Below are 24,538 nucleotides of genomic sequence, written 5' to 3' on the forward strand. Positions count from 1 at the left end.
GAGAGGAGTTACAGGCAACACATGAAATATTAATTTGTACTTGAGTTGTCATTTTTCTATGTCCCTTTATATATTGCTGTACTGAGGCACTGACTATACTTCTCTGTATTTTATCTCTTTGTATTTTGTCTAATATAATCACTATATTTTGAGTTAAAATATTATCTTCTCTAGCTCTTTTCTTAGAGCAGTTGATTTGTGGAGATTAGAAATTCATTAAGCATTCACATCCCATGATGATGGGTGTAGCCTACACAATCAAACTGACGGTTTATTGGAAATGTGTATAAGATGCAACATAAAACATATTTAGATAGCAATTGAGTGTAAATATTTCATTACAGAAATCAAGTGCCAAGTCTGAATGCTTCCATTCAAAGAACTGATTGCATTTTTTATATTAATTTCTCCTTAGCAGACCATAAATAATTTTAAAATAAAATCAACTTAATGCAGTCCTCTCATGTAATTCTCAGTTTACATATCTATACAAATTTACTCTATTACTAAACCACATTACTGCTTTCACAAGACAAGAAAATACATATATTTAGGAACTTGGCATACTAATAATATTAGATTTCAAATTAGCTCTTAGGTTAACAAAAGTAAACCTACTTGGTTTTTTTTTTCTTTTACAATGTGAAATAAGAAAACATTTCCTAATGAAGTCCCACAAAGGACACAGAAAAATTCATATTCCGTCAAACTACAGTTACCTAAACTAGGGTAACTTTCTTTTAATTCTACATTGAGATAATATTTTCACTTGTAAACTAATGGGCATTAAAAATATATATTATGCCTTGTTCTAATATAATGCAATTGATATATATATAAGTTTATACAAACATGTATATGTATATCTGTACATGCATGTGCATGTGTGTGTGTATATATTTATATATACAATTTAATGGCTTTAATTATATCCTTGCATATCAGAGCACTCCAAAGTCATACTACAACTCTCAATGTGATTTCTGTTAAGACGATACAAGATTTCAGTTAATTCAATTTACTATACATATGCTCATAACTGTTTCTGAAGGAGACAAACAAGTACTTAATAAAATATAATCTAAAACATAAGTAACTTATAGTGATATTGTAATTAAGATAATTTGTGAGGGACAACCACTCTGTTATCAATTTACCTAGTAAAAACCTGTAAAAGGTTTAGCATTATTTATACTGTATAGAAAGGCAATAGTTATCATTAATAACAGCATTATTAACTATATTTTCATTGTTGATATATCCAACCATCCTTCCACAGCACTTGTTTCCTAGCCCTTAATGCACAATATGTTTTAAAATGCTACTTCCCTCTCCTCTCAATGTATGCCCAGTGTATTTCCATATTCATAATAATCTTAAACTTCAAAAGCCATGCCTCTGAAACATCTCTGGTAGCTTCTTTAGTGGCACTTTTTCAGTGCCCTGGTGCCAGGAATATAAAGAGCCTGATGTGCAGGGGGGCCACACTGGTAACTTAATTGTCTGTGAAATGTCCTAACTGGTGTCATCAGTGGTATGAGAGTACCATGTACAGGAAATCAGCCTTCTCTTTACTACCTTAACCAAAAGCATAACATTTCCTAAATACAGATGAAAAATCTCTCTATAACAATACTTTGCAACTGTCAAACTGTCAAAATCTTTAGGTCAGAATTTTCCAAGAACATATGTATGTTTTAGCTCAAGATTTTTTAGCTAACGTACTTCTGCTTCTGGATTTGTATATGCAAACCCTACTAGGTTGGGTGAATTTTCTTTATATTGGTATGATATATTGGTTGTACCTGGAAGTGTTAGTGTGAGCTATTGCTTATGTGCAAGAGATTCAAGTCTGAGACTTTTTCAGAATTCATATTAAGTACGTTCCTTTTTCTTTCCATTTAATATTAAATGACTGTGACTTTTAGTGTCAGCACTGGGGTTTCCAATTATATAATTTATAGTGAGGATATTTTAACTGCTGCATAAACTTGTTATCTCATAGTTCATTGCAAATACTCTGTAGTTTCAGCATACATTAAAACAATGAAATTTTCAATAAACGTCTGTAAATTAACACACCCATACACCTGAAAATCCTGCTGTTCTAAGTAGGAACTTTGCAGAATTTAATTCCATATTAGATATGTTTCTTAGGAAAACATTTTTTTTAAAAGCCACTTTACCCACAAATAAAATGAGAGATTAGTTTTGGTTTTGTTTTGTTTTGCTTTGCTTTTTGACCTGGTTTTATGCAAACTTAACTTTTTCATACATAAAATCAATACATGAGCAAATCTTGAAAACACCAGTCAATGTGTATTATGGAATACTGAAAATTTGCATGGAAATGGGACACAACTAGATGAGACATTTTCTTTTTCCAACTTTTTCCCAAATCTATGTAATTACAAAAAGAACAGAAACTGCACATATACTACATCAGAGAATTTACATCCATTTTGTAAATCTCTTCAGATTCAAAGTATCTCTCTCAACAGCTTAAGCCTGACTACAGTGACTGCTGCATATCTTTCTGTGTGAGAGGGCAGCAATGATAAATCACTCCTTGCAAAGAGAGTCAAGCTCAGACAATGAACACAGTGAAAGTCCAAACAGTGATCAAAAGGCAGCACGGCTCAGTATCATAATGCTCAGCAGTTCCAGGCTGTGTTAAGCAGTTAGAAATGGTAATGAGAGGCACAGAGAGTGCCGAAGACTCTCTTTACTCACCCATCACAGTATAATAAGCTACTGGTGGCCTAGAACTTCATAGTCCAATCATGAAATACTTAAACATTAGATCTTGGTAGACTTATAAAAAGACTACACCCTATTAAAAGAGAAAAAGTAGTAGCAATGAATAGGAAAAATGTTATATCACTGACGACAGCTGAATCCAGCTTGACACTGTAAAATATGATCACCTCTGTTCTGGCAGATCTCTGAAGACCTAGCTACTAGCCAGTTTGTCTGCTTTACTGAGGAGACTAGAATAGCCCTAATATTTTTAATAAAATAATTTGAAATTGAAGTGTTGCATTAATTATATTAGATGAGTTAATAAACCAGTTAGATACTGATTTATGGTTCTTTGAAAGAAATACATCTAAACTGTGCTGTAGCATGTATGAAGAGCTGTGAAGACTGTCAGTTATTTCAAGAAACAGACATAAAGAGGTTATTTTCTTTTGCTAAAATTTTCTGTCACTGCTACCACTGATTTCATGATACTTCTGCAAACAACAAGTGTGCTCATATGGCCAAGACTCTAGGAAGTACTCTCTTCCCTTCAGCACCAAGGAGATTAATAGAAACATGCATCAGACTGCAGGCGATAGCAAGTCATTCACAACATATCCCCACTTACAGAAGTATTGTATCTTTAAGAAGAAATGAATAAAATTTTGAAGATATTCATGCCGATGAAACTAAACTTAGCCATGTAGGTAAGCTGGTAAGTTTTCCTCAACTCCCTTCAAAATCAATGGAAAATATTTTACCTCTTCTAGAGGGTCACCGTAGGGATGTTCCATGTTAGACTTCTCCTTTGAATTTTCTTCTGGATGAATATATGACCCTGTAGTAACTAATCAGAGTAGACAGAAGACTAAAGGGCTGATTTAGGCTCCTGAAAATATTTGCCAAGACCGTTTTGGGTAGATGAGATCTGAGGACAAACCTAGGCTGTATTTCATGAGAAGTGTCTTTTTAGCCACTTCACAAAATGAGAATTTTTAGGCTTACTTTGTATGATGTGACAGTTACTAGAACCACTAAAAGTTTATCACATGGCAAGAGTGTGGTTTTACATGTTGAAAAGACTAAATTCAAATACTTGCTCAGAAACATCTTTGACATTTGTGAGAACTTTCCCTAATGAGGAAAGAAATTAAATACTTAGACAATTTGCACTTTACTTTTTAATGTATTTCAATAGACCATGTGGTAATAATTACCCTATGTTACATGGTTGTTACCAGTCATAGACAAGAATCATTTTTGTTGTTGCACAATCAATAGCAACTTCTGTTGCTACTATGCATTAGATCACTCTAATACTTAAAGACTTTATGGCTGTAAAAATATCCCATGAAAATCCAAAATCAGCGTCAGGTGGTCCCCAAAATGTTTTCTTTCTGTTTCATTATTCCAATACAGAAATGGAACAAAGTTTGACTTCTCTTAAGGCCTGAAAATTTAAAAGCAAAAATTATCCTTTTCTGAGTTTGCTTCATACACTGTCACTTTCAGAATGAAAAAATTGAAGGACTTAAGTGTTTGTGATACACTGGTAAGATTAATGGCTCCAGAGCCCTTTAACTATTGACATGAATCATCATTGAGGAAGACACATTAGATTTAAAACAAAGTAAGCAACAGGACAATATGTTTCTCTTAGCACCAAAAGATGTAAACTTGTCCCTTGCGAAAAATGTAGTGTAAAGGAGAGGTCCAAACACCTGGGAATTTTGTCTAGGTTATAGAGTTATTAGCAAGTACAAGGACTTTTTTTTTTTCATTTTCTATAGGTGAGAATTTTTTGTTCGAACTGTCCTGAGGTGGCTGAGAGGTGCCTCTGTTTTTCATTCTTGATCGTAGGAGTTTTGTTTTGAACACTTCTCACTCCAATATATAGTTCTCTTTTGCATTCATAGTATCCCTTATTTTAATATATGAACATCTGCAAAAAAGATCTTGAGTCACTGATTTGACTTACGTAGGGGATTTCTTTTGAAGCCTTAATTGCTGACTTGTGACACAGAAAAGAGAGTTTTCATATCAAATACAAATTCTATATTACAGATTCTAACAGTTTAGAATGTACATTTATTATTGTTTTAATAAACTGAAACTCATAACTTTTTAAACAACCACTAACTTATTCACCACCAGTTTCTATGTAGAAACAATCCTTTTTCTTAGAGCTCTGTGTAGTTTCCCAAAGACAAAAATTTAATCATGGGTTTTTTTCCTTCTTACTCATCCTATAAATAAAACATGGACTCATTATGAAGAGAAGAGAGGCAAATTTTCATCAGTTAGAGGATTTGAATGAACGTGAAACAACATTTAGTTTATTTTATAAAAAGATAAAATACACAGGGAAATTCAAGGAATCATAAAAAGAGCTAAAAGTGTTATTTTTATTAAACATTTCAATCTTATTAAGTTTATGAGCTACATAATTTAAATAATATTCCCTAGTTACTCATAACTGAGACAGTACCTACTTTGTGTGACTTCAGTTAAAGCACAAATTTGATACACATTCTGGAAGACAAATAGTTCCTGACCTAGTGAAATCCAGTCTAGGTGTGTGTCCCATTTTATATTTCAACACAGGGCTTTATGACTTTTTTTACCACTTTAGTTGCCCATTTTCTACAGAGCAAGGAACTTTCTCTTGCTTGATTTTCAATTCCCTTCATGGTTTTTAAAGGATATTGAAAATTGTGTAACACGATCTATAAGCTTTCTTTTTTCTCCAAAGGACCATGAGGCTTGTAGAAATAAACTGTCCTGGCATCGTGATTTCCAGATATCTAAACTGCAACATATAATTAACTTTTATTTGGTGACTAAGTAAATCAACTGAGAATTAAAAAAAAAAATTATAGGCCTACTCATAGGCCTATTCACAGGTGGTGTATTTATAAATAAGAAGTCACAGTTCTTATGTTGAATTTACAAGAGAGGCTTTTCAGATACACCTACCTGCTTCCATAAAGATATGCATATGGATAGTGCAAATTGCATACGCAGTAACATGCATGTGGAGTATGATACGAAAACCAATATCACTGAAGAAAGTATCACTGAGTGTAAACACGCAAGAATCTGAAACAGGCAAGCTCATACCCCATTACAGTTGTGGCAAAAAATTTCAGGCAAGAGATGATTTCAAAGATAACTTAAGCATAAATATTCATGTACAGTAACAGGAATGTTTGAGTGTAGGTAAGTAAATATGTACACTCAAATGTATAGTCTATCACCTTCTGATACTACTCAGTACTTTCTCTTGCTTCATTGTTGAAACATAAATAATCAGGATTGACAAGTCATAGTTTTATAGGCAATATGTATCCACCTAGATTTTGATTGTACTCAAAGTCTGACTGGAAGACTCTTCTAAGGTGGTGACATTTCATACCTGATGGGTAGACAGCATTCAGAGGAATGAATATGCTTCTTTCTGTATTTTCTCCAGTTTGGTACTTCATTTGGTCTAGAGAAACATTCAGGAATAGATACTGGGTCACCCCAGACACAGGTGTTGCATTCCTGAAAAATAAGTACTTGTCGCTGAAAAGGTTCAAAAGATACCACTTAAGACTTTTTTTTTTTTTTTTTTTGAGAGTAATTTCATATTAGATGGCCAGAGAACTGATTTCTCACAGAAGTACTGCTTGGTAGAGGGGCAGCCTCCTTTTCCTCTTCTTCTTCTTGTGCAGTGACATTTTGTTTCTTGCCTGCAGAGCAACTGATGCTTAGCACACACGGTGAAGCGACTAGGCAATGGTTGGTAGTGGAATAGCATTTTGAATGTCCTGAAGGTATGACAGGAGTTGAACAGAGCACTCCCTTCCTGCGTCTGACTACTTTAATGAAAATGGCAGCACCATTTCAAGAATGACTCCAGCTGCCTTCACTTTGTACATGACTGTTCTTGTGTCAGGCATGCAACAGCTAATGCCTTACAACTTCACGTGTTTGCTTGTCCTCAGACACTGAAGCTGGTTGCCCAGACAAATCTCAGGCTGACAGGTAAATGCCTCATGAGCTTTAAGTGGGTCAGCGATAAGGTGACTGCAAATGACTGCGTCTTCCAGGTACATTTTTTTTGTACTTATGCAACATAATTTCATCAAAATTTTATTTTAAGCATGAAAGAAGGTGCCCTGAATCTCACTTCTCATTTGTCTTAATGTATGTCCTTGTGCTTTTCCATACACCTGGGTTTGTCATCTCAGCTCCTGCTTCTGTGTAGTCTGGTTGCAAATAAATCAAGGCACAAAATTCTTACCTTGGCAATGATACAGTCCTTTTTTGATTCAGGACAACTTAATCTTAAATAAAGTTAAGGTGACATTTTATTCCTCATCATGATATGATTCTCGTAAGTCAACTTAAAATATTTTATTGAATGAATTATTTGTATTTGCTCAGTTCAGGAACTATACTCTTATTCTAAGAGAAGTACTGGTAGGCTGTGGGATCTACCACAGGCAAAGAATGAGTCTCTGATACTGATAACAAGACAAAAACTAGTTTTTGTTTTCAAACAACATTTCATTTGCCAAAAGTGAAAAGAAGACCATCTTATTCCTACTCTTTGCCTCTCTAGTGTCCACATGCAAACTAAAGGTAAACAAAATGACTCCTACAGAATGATAAATGGAAGGTTGCTAATCTTGGTGACTGATCTTTCTGAGTGAGGCACATATTGGCTGTGCTGAGTGAGCCCCAGGTCATGGGGCTGCTCTTGGCTGGTGGTCAGGCAACAGTCCCCACTCTGCACTCAGATAGCTGGGTTACAATTATGGGGCTGGCATGTGGGAACAAGAATTTGGAAAAAAGAAACAAAAAGGTGGCTTGAACAAGTTCCCCCTGACATTAAGAAAGGAGGATAACTGCATCATGATGGATTACAGCTGATGCTCCTTTTTCCTCGAAGGGAAAACAGACTGCACTCCAAGAGTGCTTTTGTTCAAGATGGAGCCAAGCACTGCCATTTGCTCATCCCCTCTCCAGGCTCACCTTGAGAAGCAGTTTCATGGCAAGCCACTTGTTGTTGTTGAGCTGTGTCTCCACTTGCCCAGGCCACTTTGGCTGCCCTGGTCCAGTGGTTGTTGCAGCTACCATGGAAACTACAAAAAAGCCCTAAATTGTCACACTGGCATGGAAACAGTTTGCATTTTGGAGTCCATCTGTTCCTACTGAGCTGTCTGCTGTCCTTCTTCCTCTGATCCTACCTATTACTGTGTTTTTGATGTATGACAAGGGGAAAGTGGGAGTTAATTACCAACTAAGGGCAGAAACAGGGGGCTGACTTCAGTAAAAGCAAATGGTGTTGTGTGCTGAACCTGGAATATTATATCTGGGTAGAAACTCTTCCTCTAAAAATAGTCTTACAGTTCTGTGCTGGCTATGAATAAAGTACATATCTGATCCAGATATCGAACTGCAAGATCGGTGCCCAATTCAACAGTGTCTTTCCCTCAAAGGGTAAGACATAAACCAGAGGTTTGAGGCTTCAGGAATAGTCTATAAAAGAATTTGAGAGGCACGAAAAGTTTCTTCATACAATACTTTTCAAGAGTTCCTGGAGTAGAAGTGGGAAAATCTCAAAAGAGATCAAACACACACAGCCAGAAGGTGCTGTAAAAGTTCTCTGCTTTCTTAAAAAGCTATTAACAGTAAAGTAAATGTGGTGACGCCTGCATTTTTACATTGTTGATACAGTAAGGAAGAGCTCAGAAAATAGGTCATGTTGAAGAGAAAGATGTCCTCATTGAGTACTCTGTAGCGTGTGATAATGCTCCATTACCATTGTCCTTTGCTATTCACCACCATAGTGACTCCCACTCTCAGGTTTCAGCACACAGCAAGTGAGAGAGAGAAGGAAAACAAGAAGATCAAGGAGGACAGTCTGAAAGCCAGAAGTGTCCACTGTTGCTCCCGTGGAAGGAATTGCTGTAAATTTGTTGAGTAACTTCTCTTACATGATCTGTTAGATCCTGGTTGTTCCTAGACAGACCATGGTGCAACAGGGAAACCAAAGGAAACTCAAGAGTCCTGGATATGTTTCCCTTTATTACCCATATGTTACTATGATATTATAGTCATCAGATTTATTAATTTTCCTGTTGGAAACTTGTAAATCTAATTAATACTATTTATCTCTTTTTAGTGCAGTGCCAGAAACATGGCTGGAGATAGTGGGGAAAAAAGTGGATGGTAGTTATTGAATAATTTCCATTAAAAAATTTGATTCTAGTTTCAGCTGTTTAGTGAGTCCCAGACAGGTTTCCAGCAATAAATCAGCTTTCCTAGCAGGAATGTGGTTTCTGCTCTTGCTGGTCCCTGTTTAGGCCCCTAATTCCAGAGTTCTGTTCTGGACAGACAGCAGGCATACTGCTTCTGAGCTGTGGGCTTCAGGATGCTACTAGCTTTGCTTGCTTTCATGCAGAGTTTTAAATTTGGGATTTTCTTCCCCTCAATTTAAAATGAGTCAAACTTCTGTACATGTTGAACACTGAGCAAAACTACCTTTCTCATTCCACATCCAGCTGAAGTTATGTTCATGTCTCTTTTTCTGTGTTTCTGATACTCTTTTTTCTTTTTCTTTTTTTTTTTTTATTATTTTTAACACATATTTCCTTCTTTTCACAGCTGTAATTATTCAGGCCTTCTCCTCGGTGAGCATCTCATGGGCTCTGATTTTTTCTCTCAGTAGGCTGTACTGGGAAGGATCCAATTAAGGTCTTTTTAAGTCCTCTAAGGAGCACTACTTGCTTGTGGTTAAGATTGCCTCTGTAAATTTGCCCAATTTAATACAGTCCAAGTTTTGATGATATGAACTTTGTTCCTAAGGTTTTAAAAGATTTCTTAGTCTTTACTTTTATAGTTACTAATGTGGTTATAAGAAATACACCAGTGTCTCAGAACTGCCTGTTAACCCATCTTCTTTTCTCTTTGAAAGTGAAGCAGTTAATCCTACCAATAAAAGGAGGTTAAAAGGTGTGTTGAAGTCTACAAAGCAATGTGAGGCCTGTGCACAATTTCTTATTCCTAATTTCCATCCATTGTGTATGTAACTATCCTTTCTGTTTACAGTAGAATTGCATATATGTGTTTTAGTAAAACATAGAACCTTCATGGAAATTAGCTGGATAACATTGTATATATTTGGTAAGGAAATAGTTATTAAATATTTTAGAACACTTGTCAATTATCATACTCAGTATCATTAATATAAATGAATCATCTTCACTCAGAAACATCCTTTTGAAAATATTCTGCAGTATCTATCAGATTTAATTAAATACATGGGAAACAGAAACTGTGGATACAGTTGCATGTCTTGTTAGTCAGGAGATAGAAATTATATTCTCAGCTTTCCCATAAAGACAGCCTATAACAAGCTGGGAGTCTAAACATTGCCTGGGCATCAAGGGTCCCAAACAGCCAGGTGTTCAGATAGGAAGAGATGGGTTAGGTGATGATTACTGTTGAGTCTTAGTAGAAGATGATCCTGATTATTTCCAATGCTAAAGGAGTGGAGAGTTTCTTTGCTGGAGAAGAATGACATTGACAAATTAGCTTGAATGGACAACAACATAAAAGCTGCAACTGACTTGAGATGGAGGTGCCAACTTTTGTTGTGTTCCAGTCACTCACCTTCCAAAAGCACTATGTCCGACAAGACTAGAGCTTTGTGACAGATTTGCCCATGAAATTAGAAATATGTGGTAAATCTTTCATTCTATGTCATGAATTTCATTTCAAATGTTCAAGAAAAGCATGTAGTGGTAATAACTATGAAAATAAAGTATGCTGTTCAACAGTGAACTAAATGCTAAGAGGTTAATACTGCATTATCACCTAATCCAAGTTAATCTATAATAACATGAGATATAGAGATGTCTTACTTTAAGCAAATTTTGAAGTTTTTTTCTCTGTCAAAAATAACAAATCTTTAGACTTGCTTGATGGACAGACAATTTCATTCAAAACACTATTACCTTGAGCACCATAGTGTTGACCTGTTCATATATTCACATAAACTTCCTGTTTTCTTGATAATTTGTGCTTTAAATTTTCAATATTACTTATGAGAATTTGATATTTTCTTAGCAAAAATAACACATCTAGTTAACTTGTTAATCTATTTAATTTGGGAATTGAATTAGCTTTCATCTGGATTAAAGTAATTTACTTCTGGTTTTGACAATTTTCCTATTGCCACATGTTGATTGATTAGATGGCTAAAATGTGAATCAACTATGTATAGCATATAATTAAAATAAATGTTGTTTAGCCACTCATGTGGGGATTAGCTACTATGAGATGCTACTTAAAAAATCAGTGAGTCTGAAGTGGACATAAGACATAGAAATAGGGTTCTGAGATAGCAGGGTAAAGGCAATAGACAAAAAGGAAAGAATTAATGAAAGATTCCTTTCTTTTACAGGCTGCATCCTTAGACTGTGAATATTCTCTGTATGGCATTTTGATTTAAAGCTGTCCTTAGACTTTTACAAACCCTTGGTGTTGAGGATGCAAATGCACAATACTGTGTATATCAAGAAAACTGAATCCCATATACAGCAAGTCAGGATATACTACCCAATACTGTAGTGTTGGTATTCTCTGCGCTTGAATCATCAGTCCAAATCGATTTCACACCTTACAGCACCAGTAATTGTTCTCAATGCTGCCTTTCAAACCAAATTTTGTGTAGCCAATATGTAAGCTGCCAGAATTTCAAATAAAGGAGAATATATTTTTCATCTTCTTGTTCCTCCTTGACAAGAAATGTTGAGATAATGCTTTGTTAACAAGGACCTTCCAGGAGGAGGGCATGTGGGACTAACAAATAGAAATTCCCTTTTGCTTTTTGTGCAATGTCCTGGGCAGAGATAGAGATTGGTTATGAGGATGGACTTGAAAATATAAATTATTCAGTGATATAAGGTATTTACTATAGTTTTCTTTAAATTTCTGCATATTCAAAATTAGATACAGCTGCTGGCAGAGAGGTGCTTTGGAGACAGCTGTGTCTTCCTCTGTCCAAAACTGGAGAAGCAAGAGTGAAAAGATATGGGAAGGAATAAATATTACGTTACTGTCCTTTTGTAAATCAGCCAAAAAATGAGGCCAGTGGTGAAAGCTGCTGTGTGCAGATACCTGTGATCCACAGCTCTTATGTGGAAAAGAGGTCTTTGACTGTTGACTAGAACAGGGCTGAACAGATGATATTTGGTACAACAATGCAAGGGGGATACGTGTAAAAGCTGTTCAGTGTAGAGGTAATACCATTTCAGAATTATAGACTACTTGATACAGAGCTTATTCCTTGCAGAGTTAAGAATTAATTAGGAGGCAAGGAAAGAATTGAATTACAGGTATTGAGTTGCATTTGGACATTACTTTCCTCAGAACTTCTAAACCCTTTCTGAAGGGAAAGAAAGAGCTTCAGAAGTGAAGAGATATTTTACTTCAAAGTTGGATAATTAGTCTTTGTGCTTGGCTTGAGCACAAGAGCTTTTGCTGTAAGGTATTATCACAAGATGTTTTTGCCGGGATACTGCTTTTAGGGTTCTCAGAATGCATTAGTCTGCAGTGAGCTGCAAAGAAATCAGGGGGAAAATCACTTTCTTCCTTGCTCTTTCTTTTTTTTTCCTCCTTCTGCCCACTAAAATCTTGAACTGTCTTTTGAAGTACAGATTGTGATAAAAATGAACATGTTTTTGGACAGCCTACTACAATGCAATGTCTGTTTCTAGCCACACGTATATGTGCTTTTTAAACTGCATCTTTCTAGAAAAAAAGAACTATTAAAATTAAATGCTATCAAATAGTATATGAGTAAATATACTCCTGAAATGTCTGGGTCCTCTGCCACTTCCATATACCAGGGGAGGAAAAATAGCCCACACAATTTGTACAGATGCAAGGAAAATGAGAGCTGGGAGGCGACATCCATGTAAAAAGGGAATGGTAAAGAAGAGTTTTAAACTTGCTTGATTTAAAGCAGTAATTGAAGTGTGCAATACGATAAAAAAAAAAAATAAAACAAACCTCCATGCACATATAAACACACAAAAAACCAAAAAAAAAACAAAACCAAAGAGCCCCACAGATGGTCTCCTTTTCTTCCACAAGTAGAGATTTTTGAGGGAAAAGGTCAAAAAGATTTCTCTTTGCATCGTTTTAACACAAAACAACATTGAAACATTCACTGAAACTGGAAGGCATTACATTTAAAAGGAACTACTTTAAGCCAGTGTATAAATAAACCATAAAATTCACTGTAATAATATCATTACAGATACAGTTTTATGGAGCTGTGAATATTGTTATTTATATAAAATATGTTTTAAGGAGTCTCTCTTTTCAAAGGAAAGATAAGTTATCATGCTCTGGGGCACAAATCAAACTCTAATGAATGGCCCTTAGAAGCTCTCTTCCTCTCCTAATTGTGTCAGATAACTTTATTCTTGGGTTTCTGCATTTTTGGCTGTTTCCAATATGGTGGTTCCAGTGCATTTTTGATCAGAATTCTATTAACTTTTCTGACAGCCACGCTTCATTTTAACAGTGCAAAAAATATCTAGGAAGAGTGGGGTGCGTTTACCTGTGGAGCCTTAAACACTTCCAAATATTTGATAAGACTATGGATCAATATCAACTTGGTATTTCAAGACCCCAAAACTGTGTTGAATTGGAAAATAGTACAATAATGATTGAATGTTGTTTATTATTTGCAATTTTCCAGTCTGTTTCCCTGGGCAGAAACAAAACAAATTCAAACCCTAATCAAAACCTGATGCAGAGACTAGAAGCAATCACTTTTCCATTGCATACAACAGAATAACTCATCATCATCATGGCTAGGCTTCACAAACAAAGATTTGGGAAGGGCTCTACCCATGTTTGTTACAAGCGCGTTGGTGGCTAAAAAGGCCAATATGAGATAGACATGTCCAGTTGCAAAAGGCACAGCAGAAAGACTCCTTAGGTGCTATATTCTGCAAGACACAATTCTTTCTGCGTTGTCTTTTCTCCTCAAGGGTGATCCTGTGTGCTTTCTCAAAGGAAGCAGCAGCGTTATAGATGGAGTGTCTCCAGGTCTCCCGATTGGAGGCCAGAGTAGACCAGTTATGTTGATCAATATGGCCAAGGCTGAGATGTTGTTTCAGGGAGTCCTTGTATCTTCTCTTTGGGGTTCCTCTCATGCAGCAGCCGGTGGCAAGTTCACCATAAAGTAAGATCTTAGGGAGGCAGTGGTCCTTCATCCTGGAGATGTGCACTGCCCAACGCAGCTGTGTTCTCAGTAACATGGCCTCAATACTTGTGACTGCTGCTTGTATTAGAACAGATGTATTGGTCACATAATCTGACCAGTGGATGTTTAGGATTGTGTGGAGACAACATTGATGGAAGCATTCTAGGAGACACAGGTGGTGACAGTAGATGACCCATGATTCGGATTCATATAAAAGAGTAGACAACACTATGACTCTGTAAACACTGATCTTTGTACTTTTCTTCAAGTGTTTATTTCGCCACACTTTTTAGTCAGAAATAACTAAAGAAAACAAATCATGATTTCTGAATTAATGATGACCCACACCATTTGGTTCAGAGCGTAAAGTGAAATAACACAGAGAAATAGCTGCTGTGATATGGAAGGTAGAAAATTTTTGCTGTATGAGAACCAGTGCAACTCAATGTGATCACCGGGATGATGCTACATTATTCTTTTAGAATAAACTTACAGTAAACAAATTTGAGACATCTTTTAGCCATAGTATATACCCTAAGAAAAATACATGAGGGGTCACTGAGCCCCCTACTGTCTATTGGTTGCAGCTGTGCAACTGAGGCTGACACCAGGTAAAAAGCCTTTCATGTTGTTTTTGTCTTCATCACTTTACAAAGAAGGTAGAAGTTTTATTTACACACTGATTTAGAGACTTAGAAGCATGTATGTCCCAACCAAACTAATCTATTAATCATAATGTCTCTTAGAAAATGATCACCAGAGTTTCCACACGCACGTTTTAATGCAGAGAGTAGGTCTAACTGTACCATATCTTGCAGTACCCCTTCCAAGCCCCATTCCAGTGAGTAAAACAAAAACCAGTGCCTCCAAGGAGGACCTGTGACTTTCCAGGACAAGTTTAAGGGCATTTAGAAGGTGTTTAGGTAGTATGATGATACTCAAATATATGAACATAGCATTTATTACAGCCAATAAAAATGGCAACGTAGATTGAAGTTTTAAGAGCGTAATTATCAGAATGGGAATTTAGCCAGTAGATTAACTGAGTTAATGCTCTTCTTTCATTGAAGTTCAGTGAAGGAGCTCATATCTCTTGTGACAAGTGTTGTGTGTGGTATTGAGGTGTTTATTTTCAGGCCAACAGTTCTTTCTTAAAACCTGTGTCCCCTTCTTATGTTCTTGATGTTATGAGATGGCACAGTGAAAACTTACAGAGCAGGAAAGTAGTTTCTAAACTATTTCTCAATTTTATCAGTGAAGTACAATCCTTCTTGAATTTCAGTAGGCGTTAAGGTTGCCCTGGAGATTTACTGGAGAAGTGTGTTAATATGACTTGTGTAGGTGTTTTAAAAAAGCTTCCAAAGACCAAACAGATGTTTTTATTTGTCCGGGGACTTGCACATTTTAAAGATGATAAAACTGTAATCACTACAGTTAAGAAGTTTAACATGTATAAAATTCCACTTTCCTGAGGACTCTTTCAAATTGTAAACAAAAGACTGTGTGCAGCACATAAGTATTAACAGATCTCTGGATCTGACTGAGCAGGTATTGCTCCATTTGTTATTTCCTACTCTGTTCATCTTCACACGCTGCATATTCTTGCATCTCTTTCTGTTTTTTCTCAGCTGTCTCTTTCCACACAAAGAACAAAATTGTAACAACTCTTAATGGGCTTGCATCTGTAATGGAGCTGAGCAGACAAGGGAGGGCTTTTCTCCACCTTTTATTTATTTTCTTGCCAGAAAAAAAATTTACTTTTTGTGCCTTCAAGAACAGTGTAATTTCCTCTTTATACATAAATATCACTATAGCTTAACTGAAAGCGATTTTCTCTAATTTCTTGTCCAAAGACTTGAGAAAGGGAATGAATAAATAAAAAAATTAGTATAGAACATCTACAATTTGACCCATAGATTTCAGCTTCATCTGGGCTCTTAAGGTTCCTGTCCTGAGGAGCTTCAGGTCACCAGGAGATAGATGAAAGCCATTTGGAGTGACTGAATCTGGCAGCCACCTGGAGGTGAGTTGAGCTGTGCTACTTCTTGCAGCATGTGTGTCTTGAAGGAGTCTCATGTCCCAGGGAGTGTGCTGTGAGGGTTATGACACGAAGCAGTGTTTGCAGTCTCCCCATGGGCCTCTTTCATGTGATCCAGTATGCAATTATTGCACTATAAGCTCGGTAGATTTGGTATTTCTCCCTTTGGAATGGATGCAAGTGGAGATGTTTGGCTTTGGTTTTGTGTCTGTAGCTGTGAAAACTAGCTTACCTAGATTTTAACATTTTTTTTTTGGTTCTTTTTTGTCTTATTAATACTTTCATTCTTTTCCTCAACTCTTTCTTCTTCTGCTTCTGCTTTCAGATATTCTTTCAAACATATTCAATAATTTTCATCTTTAAAAACTTTGTTCTCTGATTTTGCTCTGTGGGACTCACTACTCCAGAGGCTGAGTACAGTTATATGTAGTATCATTGTCGTATGTAGCAGTTTATGTGACTGGATTTGAATGAAAAAAGTGACTTGGAGGGTACACGTGTATTCAGTGAAAAATCACACCAACAGATATATCGAGCTATATCTGTATTAAAAAACAAAACAAAACACCCAAACAAAAAAAAACCCAACCAAAAAACCAAAACCAACCAAACAAAAAAACATGAAATGAAACAAAATAACCAAAACCAAACCAAATAAAACAAAACAAAACCAACCAAAACCAAACCAAACCAAATAAAACTCAAAGCAAACAAACCACCAAGGACAGTCATGTGGTGCAGTTATTGGTATGAGCATGCTTATTTTTGACACTTAGTATTATGTCTTAGATTAAAAAACCAGCAACTGCTAGGGGAAAAAAATCAGTGGGTATGTATTAGAGTTCATGAACTTCAGCAAGCTTTCACCAGCTGTCCTTTGAGCTATTTATTTCAAATTAGATGGCAGGGCTAAAAGTCAAAAATAGTTGATAATCAACTTCAGCAATTAAAATCTTCATTTTGATCTTGAGGGAGAAAGAAAAATCCTTTCTTATTCTCCTTTGCTCAAAGAAGAACTGCATCTTAAAAGTCCAAGATGGTTTGTACACTAGTTCCCCATCTTATTTGCCACTCAGCTGGATACAAAACTTTTGTCTTTGATGCCGTGAAATGTAGAAATAAGCCTGACAACTGACACTACACATCTGCAGAACTAATGTTCATCTCCTGTTGTGCTGCTTCCAGTACTCGCCCCACAGCATCTTTCTCTTCTCTGTTCTACTCCAGTAGCTTGTGCTCTTTCAGCATTTCCAATTCTAAACCCTTTTTGGTCCTCAGCTGGAAGCTGGCTTTGTGAAATCTTCACCTGAAAGGAGAGAAGGTGGGAATCTAGGTGTAAACTGTCTGGACTAAATCCAGTTTACAGGATTTAAAGCAAATCTAAAAAATATTAGGGTGGGTTCTTTTGCTCATAAACTGTATAAACTAATCTAATTTTAGATTGTTTTTCTTTCTAATGAGAAAAATGTTTATGTTTGTGTAATTCTGTGGTAATTTGTACATGCCAGCTACATGGTATGTCACTCACAGTATTACTTAGCACACTTAGGGATTTTTACCAACCTCTGAAATGAAGCTCCCCTCAGATGACCTCAGGCTTTGAAGGTAAATCGAGAACTGACACAGAAATGCTGTAGTGGTGAACAGTTTTGGTAGTGCAGCAAAATACATACATAAATGGTGACAACTATACAAGTACTAAAATACTGTCTGTAGTATAACACTCCTTTTCTCTTGGTTATCTCTTCTTTCTTACACAGTAGCAAGTGATGAGTGATTGAAGGTGGTAGTGATGTTATCATGCTTCAGTTAATCTTAGTTTCTACCCTTTTTCTACTTTTAGAACTTAATAAAATAAAATCCTATCAGGAATTTGTATTCTGAATCTTATAATCTCAAATATGTGGAACCTGTTCCTTATCTCAGAGAATGAGACCTTTGTGCCATTCATTTTCCATAATTTAAACTCCATAGTCTTCCTCATTTTATCACTAAAAAAACCGAAAAACAAAACAACAACAAAAAAACAAACAAACAAAAAACCCCAAACAAAACAAAACAAAAAAAGCAAAACAAAACCAAAAAAACCCCAAGAATTTACATTCAGCATGAAGCCCCTTTTGTTAAATTTTCCTGAATACCTAGGTATCTTCAAAAGGTCTGCAACCATTGTCATAATTCTCCTCCAGGCTATATCGAAAAGCTTAGGTGTAAAGTGGACCGTTTTGAAATGGTAGCTTATCACCATGAAGGTTTTACACTTCTACTGAAAGTATTTCAGACTCACAGCTAATAAAATATTATAGTAAATGTCTGTTAGGAATTCTGCCAGTCTGGTAGCACAATACATTATGATGCAAATAGAGCTACTAATTTTCCTTCACATTAGTGCTAGAATAGATTATATAGAACCAGGTTTAATTGCTGAATGTAATTGACAGCTCTTTCCTGAAGCTGAAGAGGGAATTAATTGTCTCGCATTTTTTCTTCTTGCTGTCTACATGTATCTTCAGGATTGCAAACAGGTAAAAGAAACTGTACTGTTGTACATGCGCTTTTCTCTCCTGATTTAGCTCGTCTAACTTTGTGTTGCTGCTTCCGGTCTGAGATACTGAACGTTCTTGGGATGATAAACAGATCTGTCAGCCTTGTACTTCTCTTGAGTGAGTGAGTCTTTTGCTGTGCTGATATAAAGTGTGTTAAGTATCTGAGGGGGCGGGGAAAGCACCTTCACTTTTTCTCTTGGAAGCAATTCATTAACTCGCCTCTAAGAAATAGGCCAGGAGGAATACTGAGAAACAGCAGAAGTGCATGAGACTGGATAAACTGCTAAACAGTAGCTATTAGCTTTGCATATGGTGAGATATCCTCCCAGGAGAAGACTTCTGAAATGGAATTTTTATTTGCATCATTACGTCTGACAGTCTTGGATGGATTTATTAATTTTTTTCTAACTGAATACTTCATAAATTTTTTCTTAATCCCTTTAATATTTTCTACCTCTACAGTATTTTATATCTTCTGTTTAATCTGCTTACAGTTGTTGTTTTCACTAGGGAACTAAAAAGTGTGGCTTGAGAAAAAGTATTTAGTAATTAGTCTCAAAATCATGTGTGTTATACAAATACAGGCTGTTTATTACTCTAAGATTCGATGATATCAGTGGACAGCATTGCTCTTTGTGAAGCTATAGCAATCTCATCTTTCTGACCAGTGTGCTATTCAGCTTATGTGTATGAATACCTTTCCATTTGCAGCTAAAAAAGCAAGTTTTTTCTGCATTCACAAGGCAGTGACTGTCTAGTGGTCGCTTAAAGTGACCTCATGTAAGACTGTCTTATGAAGGTGAACTTAACATTTGCTATTTGCCTAAGCAGGAAGATCTGAACTTCATAGCAATTAATTATAAACATGTGAGAATTTACTCTCTTAATGTCTTAAAGGTAAGGCAGGTGGGATGCTGCCTTGTACATTAATCTTTATAAGCTGTCTTCCTACTAGTTAAATGGCTGTCAAATTGAAAAGAAATGTAGGTGGTGGGAAAACAGAATAAGTATTTAAATGGAGATCTCGGTTCAACTGCCTTACACAGGATATTTGAAATACTAATAATACTCACCTGTGAGGACTATGTTATCAGGTTTAGCTAGTTGATTTCAGGGCAATGATGCAGTGAACACCATTCATAAGTACTCTCCATGGAAGAGGTCCAGAGAGAGATGAGATAAAATGTGAGGAAAGAGCTGAGAGCTCTCCCTAGAGAGCTAGTGTCTGTGAGGAACATAAGGAAATGTACTTCAGAAAAGGGTGTGTAAGGGTATGTATTAAATCCACCTAAGACTCTTATTTTAAAAAATTAATTAATGGTACAGGCTTTTTAAATGTGCATCACTCTTGTGAAATTCATGATTTAGTTTCTCAGGTGGCTAGTGAAGATGCATTTTTTTTATGCATTTTTAGTTCTGGGATGAGGTGGGGCAGGGGGAGAGAAAAAATATGGGAGTGTGGGGGCCTGAATGCTCTCTCACGTTAGTGCAACCTGGTTATAAATACTATTAAGCTCCACTGAGTTTATATTTAATATACAGATGGAAATTGAGGTCTGGTATCTCTTCTTTCTTTGTGTTTGAATTCCGTATGTAAAAAACAGTGTTTCTATTTCTAGTTGGTGTGGAGACAAATATTTGATACTGTCTCTCTCAGCATGCTTCTGGACAAAATGTCCAACATGCAGCTGAATAACCATGTTACATGATGGATGAGCAACTAGCTCACAGCTCGTGTACAAAGAGTTATACTGAATGGGGTAACATCAGGCTGCATCCAGTCACTGGTGGGCTTCCACATGGCTCCATCCTTGGCCCACTTTTCTTCAACATCTTCATTAACAACTTGGATGCAGCGCTCAAAGGAATACTAAGTCAGTTTTCTGACAACACTAAATCGGGAGGAGTGGTCTACTCCCTCAAGGGCAGAGAGGTCCTGTAGAGAGACTTTGACAAGTTAGAGAAGTGGGAAATTGCCAACTGTATGAAGTTTACCAAGGGCAAATGCCGGATTCTGCACCTGGGATGGGGAAACCCTGGATGTACTAAAGACTGGGGAAAGAGCAGCTGGGAAGCAGTGTTGCAGAAAGAGACCTGGGGGTCCTCATCAATGGCAAGTTGAATACGAGTCAGCAGTGCCCTGGCAGCCAGGAGGTCAACTGTATTCTCGGGGGCATCAGGCAAAACATTGCCAGCTGGCTGAGGGAGGTTATTGTCACTTGCAAGCAACAGTATGAAAACAGAGAAAAGAATGAAAGAAAAAATAACTTCTGGGGAAAAAAAGTGAATAAAAGAGCCTCCTTTGGGTTCTTTTTACATAGAAATTCACTTTGATCCTTCAGAAAAGACCTGGGTCCGTAGGCTTGGAATTGCTGAGAGAGGTAGATATTAATTTTCTTCAAGTGTTAAATTGGTAGATGTGTTCTGGTTGCTGACAAACACCTGTAAGAACAATACATATTTCATTTGGGAAGGGAGAAAAGCTAGAAAGAAAGGAGAAGTATATAAAATTCCCAGAACTAAAAGGTTTATATCACTTTGGTGTGTCTTCTCCAGATTGCAATATGGCTTGCTCATGTTTTGTAAAATGTGTGAGGTCTGAAGGGTCTAGTAAAAGTAAATTTGTGTAATTTTAAACTTATATACAGCTGAAAGATCATCTGTTGAGCACAAAAATATAAATTCCGATGAAAGAAACTGGAGTAGGGAGAAAATCAAAATGAACCATGAGTCAGCTTCAAATAGAAAAAAAAAAAAAAAAAGGAAAAAAAGAAACAAAACCAAAAAATGAGGCCTAGTTTTCTTGTGTGAATAAGCAGAGGATTTTTTTGGTTTTATTGTGGGTTTGTTTTGGGTTTTTTTCTGTTTGAGAGACTGAAATCTTAGTTTTTGCATAAATGTGCATTTTCATTTAAAAGTAGTATTTTAATTTTATCTATCTGCAAACATGATATTACCTAAATGTGTTGTTTAGTTCTTAGGAAAGAAGACTTAATGTGATCATTCCTTCTCAATTCTCCCCTCAGTATTTAATCTGTTATTGCAAAGAAATATGTGCTTAGCCCTTAGACACCACAGAATTCCTCAGCTACCTCCACAGGAATTGAAAACTTATACCTTATTAGATGTCTAGGCATCATACCATGAGACAAAGCCATGCACAGTATGGATTTTTAATTCTGCTGATTACAGTACTTCTTGTGTTGTTTCTCCAAAAGCTTGTGACAGATTGGTCCCAGAGGTAGGTTACCCAACCTATTGCAACTGTAATTCCTTGTTCTCAGAAGTACATAATTAAATGAATATTGGTCTGACTTGTGAATTCTTGTAAGCAGAGATTTTTCCAGAAACCAGAGCAGTTGCCATTTCTCGGAAACTGGTTTAGTTCAGAAATAAATAAAAAATAGAGAAACTGAATAGATCTGGCCATTTTAACTTTTGTAGAATAGCTTACTGTCTTTTTTCCTTCCTGATTATGACCAGACTAACCTTTGGGGGAAAGGATGTGAACATCCAGGGAACTCACATAAAGAATACTGAAACTCTCATAAAGCATAGTGAAAAGGTCAGTATTACACAGAATTGTGTAATTCAAAAGATGCAGTTCATAGAATGGCATTCAAGTTAGCTCATTGTAAGAAAAGTTGTTTTCCATCAGCTATGGAGAAAATAGTCCTCTTTAAGGTATTTTTCATTTTTTCTCTTCCCTTATTTTTGCTCTTCATGTACATGTTAATTTTGTGTGCTGTTTTACAGTCATATTCCACATGGGGTAGCCTCATGCTTGAGCAGTGGAACAGTTTTATTTTTATTGGGTATACACCTTGTCCTATTATTATGAGCTAGAATGAGACATTCAGTTACAAGAAGATCACAGCCACCTATATAATAGCTAGTGTTTAAATGAAGTGGGATTCTTCTTACATCAATTAAATAAATTTTTGTGACTTGCTATATCGTTCATTTGGACATCTCTACAGAAAAGAAATTTTTCTGAACTTTCTACTTTTAATAGTTCTACAGCTGGTATTATGTTTATTATCTTCAGGCTTCCTGACAAGGAATGATTCTAAAAGGACAAGCCAGGTTTGAACCATCGGGTCAGTCATGAAGCAGGAGATGGTGTTTGTGTGTGTTTCCAGGAACACTGACATATGAAATTCAAAAGGTTTGGAAGTTCATTTGAGCTTTTATATCCCAATCTCTTTGATCAGGAAATCTGACTCAAAACTCTGAGAACAAAATATTTTCTCTTGAGACTTTCACTGATCTCTAGGGGCTATGAAAGTAGTTAAACTTTCTGTGTTTTGATGATTTAGGAGCTTTGAAGAAGGCAGAAATATGTTGTGGGGTTGGGGAAAGCACAGGGTGATAGTTATACTCTAATACTGTTCCCATCAGTGACCGTGAAGATGTTCTGCAGTTAAACTTCAGGAAAAATTCTGGTTTTGTTTTAGCAAATAATTTTATTCTACCTCTTTTGGGCTTAGCAAATGACACAGAAAATAATGAAGTCTATTGATTCTAAGGTGTCTGGTGTATTAAAAAGCTGGTAAATGAAGAATATTTCCTTTTATGTATGATATTATTGAGCATCACTCTTGTCATTGGTGTTATTAAAGTTTCTAGCCTTGGTTTAACCTAGCCCATAGCTATTAAATATAGAGATGACAACTTTGCCCTGAGACTAGGTGTCAGGAATGATGTGACTGAAGGGCAGTCTGGCTGGCTTTTGGAGAACATCTATTCAAAGGAGAAAGACATTATTGCTAAGCATCCTGTGGCAAGTGATTTTTTTTTTCCCCTTCCTCAAACAATCTATGTGCATATCGAGGGAAACTTTCAGTGTGACTGTAAAAGTTTTAAGGCTCCAGAAGCCTTTTACAGTTCCTCTAAGTTCAACCATTTTTGCATATTCATTAATTTCCCCTTAAATCCTGCTTTTCTAAATGGAACAATGTTATTTCCACTCAGACTTTAAAAAGAAGTCAAAACAACAAACACATATGCCCAACTTAAAGGATCAGTGATCTTTGCTTCTCAGGTAGCTGGTGGGGAGTCAAAGAGCAGGGAAAGAGAGAAAGCTTGTTTTTCAATGATCAGCTTTCTTGTTTGCCTTCTTTACTCACTACATTTAATGTGTGCACATCTAAATCAAACAATTGTAATCCTCTATTTACAGCAGTGTCAGCTTCCAAACTTCTTGTAATTTGTTTCTATTTTATGTTTCTTACTGTGTTGAAAGCCTTGCTAACTACTTTAGGTATTTTTGGTGTTAGTAATGAAATAATTTATACTTTAAACAGAGCTGCTACAAAATATTACAAAGGAAGCTGGGAGTATTTATCCCTTGATTTTTGTCTTCTTGAATTTCTAACTGTGTGGTACTCTGAAAAGTAGCTTTTACTGTCCAGATTTTACAGTGTGTCCAAGCATTGCTGTTCCTTTCATCAGATTATAATGTTGTTTTACACTTTTTGTACTTAATGGCTCTTACTATTTGTCTGAAATATGCAACTAGGTATACAGCAGAAACAGTACATCATCTGTTTTTCAAATACAGTCTTACAACTCAACATTACAGGGCAGGTTTCTTGGTTTTTATTATTTTATTTTTCCTTGTCAATTTTGTGTGCAGTAATGATGGTAAAAACCTCATTCTTCTCCCCCTGCCCCTGCCCCTTCAGGTAGAACCAGGTTACTCTTGTATGAATGTTTTTTATTATTGTCAAACCATCACATCATCTCTACATGTACAAGATCTTAATTTTAGACATGTATCACTTCTGAGATTGCTTAATTCAAAGTAAAATAAAAACTCTGGATGCTTTCTCACCTTTCAGGAAGAAAAAAACAATTTATGCAATCATGTGTTCACACTTTAGAAAAGAATTAAAATAGAAAACACAAGAGACTGGAAAACCCGTAAAAACTAAA

This window comes from Corapipo altera, unplaced genomic scaffold (genome assembly GCF_003945725.1).
Source record: "Corapipo altera isolate COAL_440 unplaced genomic scaffold, ASM394572v1 2b, whole genome shotgun sequence".
Lineage (NCBI taxonomy): Eukaryota > Metazoa > Chordata > Aves > Passeriformes > Pipridae > Corapipo > Corapipo altera.